The following is a 7,500-nucleotide window of genomic DNA, read 5'->3' on the forward strand; positions in this document are numbered from 1 at the left end:
CCACTATCGTAGGGGCTCGGGAAAAGACTGGAGAACGCGGAGCTCGGCGGTGGCGTGGAAGCGCCACCCACCGCCGCCGCTCTCGCCGATGCCCACCGCGGAGGCCGCCCATCGGACGCTGGGTGGGGGTCGGCACGGGCCTCCGCGGGCGAGCTGCGCATCTGGAAGTCAAAGGGCCGCCCTCGGAGAAGATCGTTGTGCTACCCCGCGCGGGGAGCGATTCGGACGACGGGCCCCCCACGCCGAGGTGGGTGGGCGCCCCGCCATTCGCCCGCGCGGGTCGTCGGACCCCTGCCGTACCACAGTTCGGGTCAAACTCCCCCTCTGCACGGCAGCCACCGTCCTGCGAACGGGAGGCGACTGCCGGCGTGCACGCCCAAGGATGCGTGCCTGAATCCCGGGGGGGTAAAAGAGGAAGGAGACCGCCCGCCTTAGACCGACGCGGGCTCCAAAGCCCGGGCCGAGCGAGCGGCACCACCTCCCCACCCGGGAGCGCTGAGCCAAATCGATCGGAGGAAGAGCCGGTGGGGGGCATGGGTGAGAAACCCCACCCGCTGCCATCCTTCCCCTCGGGGAGACGGGGAAGAAACATGCCCGATAGTCCTGGAGGTACCTCTCCGACACGCTACGGGCGCCCTCGAGACGGAATCCGGGTCACAGTGCGATTCTCTCATAGGTCTCCCCGGTGGCGTGGAAGCGGGAGACATCCGACGCAGAGAAACGCCAAGCCTGCTCTGAGGGGACCGAGTCAGGGGGTGCAATCCGCCCTCCTGGAGCCCTCCTCGGGACGAAGACTCCAGATCTGCCTCCCTTCTGACATCCGTCACCCTCGGAGAACCAGAACACGCTTGGGGAGGGTCCGTTCAGGCTCAGGCGACCCGGGAAACGCGTCTCTGACTTGGGGCAGACGACCGGCAAGAGTCCCCCTGGAGCCGCGGAAGCCTGGTGTCGACGCGAGGGCGGACTTCCATGCAAACAGGGGGGTACTCGCCAAACCGCCTACCCGACTTGAGGAACCACGAAAACATCGGAAATCAGTCGGGCCCGAGAGGTACCCCTCTCTCCTATATCCTGCAGCTGGTGTGCAAAAGTGGGTATTTGCATGGCGAAACACCGACCCCCACTTTAAGGGAGCGAAGCCGAAAAGTGTCCGACTTCCTGGAGCTGTGCGGCGGATCCGGCGGCCAGAAATTCCTCATTCCGGTTCTATTTTTTTTTTTTTCGATTTTGCGAAATTTGGCGGCCAGGCGGCGTAGCTGGGGCCTGGACTAGCCCGAAACACCTGGAGCCGGCGAGCGGAACGAATTTCCCAACGTTCTGCGGCTCCCGGAAGCCAAAAACGCATCGCCGAAAAATTTCAAAGTCCCAAGGACTCGTTCTTGAAAATCGATCCGGGGGCCATGGAAGTGTCCTCGGTACAGCTTCAGAGCTTTCCCCCCGCCTGGAAGTCTGAAAGTTCTATGTTTGTTCTAAGTGGAAAATCGCGTTTTTTTCAGTGTTCCACCCATCAGACCCAAACTTTGCCCACGCTTAGGTCTCTGTCTCGGGGTGCTTTACAACATATTGACGCCCCTTTAGGGTGGAAGTAGGGGAAAGGGGTCATTTTTTTCACAAAATCGGAAATTTCTCAAAATATTTCTAAGTGTCAAGGACACTTTTGGAAAATCTTCCCCAGGCTCCTGGAAGCCTCCTCGGTACGCCTCCTGCGGTTTCTCCCTGCCTGGAAGTCTGACACTTGTCTGAAATTTTTAGAGTATGAAAATGCGGTTTTTCACCCAAAATTCGACTTTGCGCCCATGACCCGCAAACTTCACCCACAGTTAGGTCACTGCCTTGGGGTACCTCACATCATATTGACGCCCCCCTGGCGTGGAAGTAGGGGAAACGTGTCAATTTTCACAAAATCGTGATTTTCTGAAAATATTTCTAAGTGTCAAGGACACTTTTGGAAAATCTTCCCCAGGCTCCTGGAAGCCTCCTCGGTACGCCTCCTGCGGTTTCTCCCTGCCTGGAAGTCTGACACTTGTCTGAAATTTTTAGAGTATGAAAACGCGGTTTTTCACCCAAAATTCGACTTTGCGCCCGTGACTCGCAAACTTCACCCACAGTTAGGTCACTGCCTTGGGGTACCTCACATCATATTGACTCCCCCCTGGCGTGGAAGTAGGGGAAACGTGTCACTTTTCACAAAATCGTGATTTTCTGAAAATATTTCTAAGTGTCAAGGACTCTTTTGGATAATCTTCCCCAGGCTCCTGGAAGCCTCCTCGGTACGCCTCCTGCGGTTTCTCCCTGCCTGGAAGTCTGACACTTGTCTGAAATTTTTAGAGTATGAAAATGCGGTTTTTCACCCAAAATTCGACTTTGCGCCCATGACCCGCAAACTTCACCCACAGTTAGGTCACTGCCTTGGGGTACCTCACATCATATTGACGCCCCCCTGGCGTGGAAGTAGGGGAAACGTGTCAATTTTCACAAAATCGTGATTTTCTCAAAATATTTCTAAGTGTCAAGGACACTTTTGGAAAATCTTCCCCAGGCTCCTGGAAGCCTCCTCGGTACGCCTCCTGCGGTTTCCCCCTGCCTGGAAGTCTGACACTTGTCTGAAATTTTTAGAGTATGAAAATGCGGTTTTTCACCCAAAATTCGACTTTGCGCCCATGACTCGCAAACTTCACCCACATTTAGGCGACTGTCCTGGGGTACCTCACAACATATTGACGCCCCCCCTGGCGTGGAAGTAGGGGAAACGTGTCAATTTTCACAAAATCGTGATTTTCTGAAAATATTTCTAAGTGTCAAGGACACTTTTGGAAAATCTTCCCCAGGCTCCTGGAAGCCTCCTCGGTACGCCTCCTGCGGTTTCTCCCTGCCTGGAAGTCTGACACTTGTCTGAAATTTTTAGAGTATGAAAATGCGGTTTTTCACCCAAAATTCGACTTTGCGCCCATGACTCGCAAACTTCACCCACATTTAGGCGACTGTCCTGGGGTACCTCACAACATATTGACGCCCCCCTGGCGTGGAAGTAGGGGAAACGTGACAATTTTCACAAAATCGTGATTTTCTGAAAATATTTCTAAGTGTCAAGGACTCTTTTGGATAATCTTCCCCAGGCTCCTGGAAGCCTCCTCGGTACGCCTCCTGCGGTTTCTCCCTGCCTGGAAGTCTGACACTTGTCTGAAATTTTTAGAGTATGAAAACGCGGTTTTTCACCCAAAATTCGACTTTGCGCCCGTGACTCGCAAACTTCACCCACATTTAGGCGACTGTCCTGGGGTACCTCACAACATATTGACGCCCCCCTGGCGTGGAAGTAGGGGAAACGTGACAATTTTCACAAAATCGTGATTTTCTGAAAATATTTCTAAGTGTCAAGGACTCTTTTGGATAATCTTCCCCAGGCTCCTGGAAGCCTCCTCGGTACGCCTCCTGCGGTTTCTCCCTGCCTGGAAGTCTGACACCTGTCTGAAATTTTTAGAGTATGAAAATGCGGTTTTTCACCCAAAATTCGACTTTGCGCCCATGACCCGCAAACTTCACCCACAGTTAGGTCACTGCCTTGGGGTACCTCACATCATATTGACGCCCCCTGGCGTGGAAGTAGGGGAAACGTGACAATTTTCACAAAATCGTGATTTTCTGAAAATATTTCTAAGTGTCAAGGACACTTTTGGATAATCTTCCCCAGGCTCCTGGAAGCCTCCTCGGTACGCCTCCTGCGGTTTCCCCCTGCCTGGAAGTCTGACACTTGTCTGAAATTTTTAGAGTATGAAAATGCGGTTTTTCACCCAAAATTCGACTTTGCGCCCATGACTCGCAAACTTCACCCACATTTAGGCGACTGTCCTGGGGTACCTCACAACATATTGACGCCCCCCCTGGCGTGGAAGTAGGGGAAACGTGTCAATTTTCACAAAATCGTGATTTTCTGAAAATATTTCTAAGTGTCAAGGACACTTTTGGAAAATCTTCCCCAGGCTCCTGGAAGCCTCCTCGGTACGCCTCCTGCGGTTTCTCCCTGCCTGGAAGTCTGACACTTGTCTGAAATTTTTAGAGTATGAAAATGCGGTTTTTCACCCAAAATTCGACTTTGCGCCCATGACTCGCAAACTTCACCCACATTTAGGCGACTGTCCTGGGGTACCTCACAACATATTGACGCCCCCCTGGCGTGGAAGTAGGGGAAACGTGACAATTTTCACAAAATCGTGATTTTCTGAAAATATTTCTAAGTGTCAAGGACTCTTTTGGATAATCTTCCCCAGGCTCCTGGAAGCCTCCTCGGTACGCCTCCTGCGGTTTCTCCCTGCCTGGAAGTCTGACACTTGTCTGAAATTTTTAGAGTATGAAAACGCGGTTTTTCACCCAAAATTCGACTTTGCGCCCGTGACTCGCAAACTTCACCCACATTTAGGCGACTGTCCTGGGGTACCTCACAACATATTGACGCCCCCCTGGCGTGGAAGTAGGGGAAACGTGTCAATTTTCACAAAATCGTGATTTTCTCAAAATATTTCTAAGTGTCAAGGACACTTTTGGATAATCTTCCCCAGGCTCCTGGAAGCCTCCTCGGTACGCCTCCTGCGGTTTCTCCCTGCCTGGAAGTCTGACACTTGTCTGAAATTTTTAGAGTATGAAAATGCGGTTTTTCACCCAAAATTCGACTTTGCGCCCATGACCCGCAAACTTCACCCACAGTTAGGTCACTGCCTTGGGGTACCTCACATCATATTGACGCCCCCCCTGGCGTGGAAGTAGGGGAAACGTGTCAATTTTCACAAAATCGTGATTTTCTCAAAATATTTCTAAGTGTCAAGGACACTTTTGGAAAATCTTCCCCAGGCTCCTGGAAGCCTCCTCGGTACGCCTCCGGCGGTTTCTCCCTGCCTGGAAGTCTGACACTTGTCTGAAATTTTTAGAGTATGAAAATGCGGTTTTTCACCCAAAATTCGACTTTGCGCCCGTGACTCGCAAACTTCACCCACATTTGGGCGACTGTCCTGGGGTACCTCAAAACATATTGACGCCCCCCTGGCGTGGAAGTAGGGGAAACGTGTCAATTTTCACAAAATCGTGATTTTCTCAAAATATTTCTAAGTGTCAAGGACACTTTTGGAAAATCTTCCCCAGGCTCCTGGAAGCCTCCTCGGTACGCCTCCTGCGGTTTCTCCCTGCCTGGAAGTCTGACACTTGTCTGAAATTTTTAGAGTATGAAAATGCGGTTTTTCACCAAAATTCGACTTTGCGCCCATGACTCGCAAACTTCACCCACAGTTAGGTCACTGCCTTGGGTACCTCACATCATATTGACGCCCCCCTGGCGTGGAAGTAGGGGAAACGTGTCAATTTTCACAAAATCGTGATTTTCTCAAAATATTTCTAAGTGTCAAGGACACTTTTGGAAAATCTTCCCCAGGCTCCTGGAAGCCTCCTCGGTACGCCTCCTGCGGTTTCCCCCTGCCTGGAAGTCTGACACTTGTCTGAAATTTTTAGAGTATGAAAATGCGGTTTTTCACCCAAAATTCGACTTTGCGCCCATGACTCGCAAACTTCACCCACATTTAGGCGACTGTCCTGGGGTACCTCACAACATATTGACGCCCCCCCTGGCGTGGAAGTAGGGGAAACGTGTCAATTTTCACAAAATCGTGATTTTCTGAAAATATTTCTAAGTGTCAAGGACACTTTTGGAAAATCTTCCCCAGGCTCCTGGAAGCCTCCTCGGTACGCCTCCTGCGGTTTCTCCCTGCCTGGAAGTCTGACACTTGTCTGAAATTTTTAGAGTATGAAAATGCGGTTTTTCACCCAAAATTCGACTTTGCGCCCATGACTCGCAAACTTCACCCACATTTAGGCGACTGTCCTGGGGTACCTCACAACATATTGACGCCCCCCTGGCGTGGAAGTAGGGGAAACGTGACAATTTTCACAAAATCGTGATTTTCTGAAAATATTTCTAAGTGTCAAGGACTCTTTTGGATAATCTTCCCCAGGCTCCTGGAAGCCTCCTCGGTACGCCTCCTGCGGTTTCTCCCTGCCTGGAAGTCTGACACTTGTCTGAAATTTTTAGAGTATGAAAACGCGGTTTTTCACCCAAAATTCGACTTTGCGCCCGTGACTCGCAAACTTCACCCACATTTAGGCGACTGTCCTGGGGTACCTCACAACATATTGACGCCCCCCTGGCGTGGAAGTAGGGGAAACGTGTCAATTTTCACAAAATCGTGATTTTCTCAAAATATTTCTAAGTGTCAAGGACACTTTTGGATAATCTTCCCCAGGCTCCTGGAAGCCTCCTCGGTACGCCTCCTGCGGTTTCTCCCTGCCTGGAAGTCTGACACTTGTCTGAAATTTTTAGAGTATGAAAATGCGGTTTTTCACCCAAAATTCGACTTTGCGCCCGTGACTCGCAAACTTCACCCACATTTAGGCGACTGTCCTGGGGTACCTCACAACATATTGACGCCCCCCCCTGGCGTGGAAGTAGGGGAAACGTGTCAATTTTCACAAAATCGTGATTTTTTCAAAATATTTCTAAGTGTCAAGGACACTTTTGGATAATCTTCCCCAGGCTCCTGGAAGCCTCCTCGGTACGCCTCCTGCGGTTTCTCCCTGCCTGGAAGTCTGACACTTGTCTGAAATTTTTAGAGTATGAAAACGCGGTTTTTCACCCAAAATTCGACTTTGCGCCCGTGACTCGCAAACTTCACCCACATTTAGGCGACTGTCCTGGGGTACCTCACAACATATTGACGCCCCCCTGGCGTGGAAGTAGGGGAAACGTGTCAATTTTCACAAAATCGTGATTTTCTCAAAATATTTCTAAGTGTCAAGGACACTTTTGGATAATCTTCCCCAGGCTCCTGGAAGCCTCCTCGGTACGCCTCCTGCGGTTTCTCCCTGCCTGGAAGTCTGACACTTGTCTGAAATTTTTAGAGTATGAAAATGCGGTTTTTCACCCAAAATTCGACTTTGCGCCATGACCCGCAAACTTCACCCACAGTTAGGTCACTGCCTTGGGGTACCTCACATCATATTGACGCCCCCCCTGGCGTGGAAGTAGGGGAAACGTGTCAATTTTCACAAAATCGTGATTTTCTGAAAATATTTCTAAGTGTCAAGGACTCTTTTGGATAATCTTCCCCAGGCTCCTGGAAGCCTCCTCGGTACGCCTCCTGCGGTTTCTCCCTGCCTGGAAGTCTGACACTTGTCTGAAATTTTTAGAGTATGAAAACGCGGTTTTTCACCCAAAATTCGACTTTGCGCCCGTGACTCGCAAACTTCACCCACATTTAGGCGACTGTCCTGGGGTACCTCACAACATATTGACGCCCCCCTGGCGTGGAAGTAGGGGAAACGTGACAATTTTCACAAAATCGTGATTTTCTGAAAATATTTCTAAGTGTCAAGGACTCTTTTGGATAATCTTCCCCAGGCTCCTGGAAGCCTCCTCGGTACGCCTCCTGCGGTTTCTCCCTGCCTGGAAGTCTGACACCT

This window comes from Ranitomeya imitator, unplaced genomic scaffold (assembly GCF_032444005.1).
Source record: "Ranitomeya imitator isolate aRanImi1 unplaced genomic scaffold, aRanImi1.pri SCAFFOLD_1114, whole genome shotgun sequence".
NCBI classification, from domain to species: Eukaryota; Metazoa; Chordata; class Amphibia; order Anura; family Dendrobatidae; genus Ranitomeya; species Ranitomeya imitator.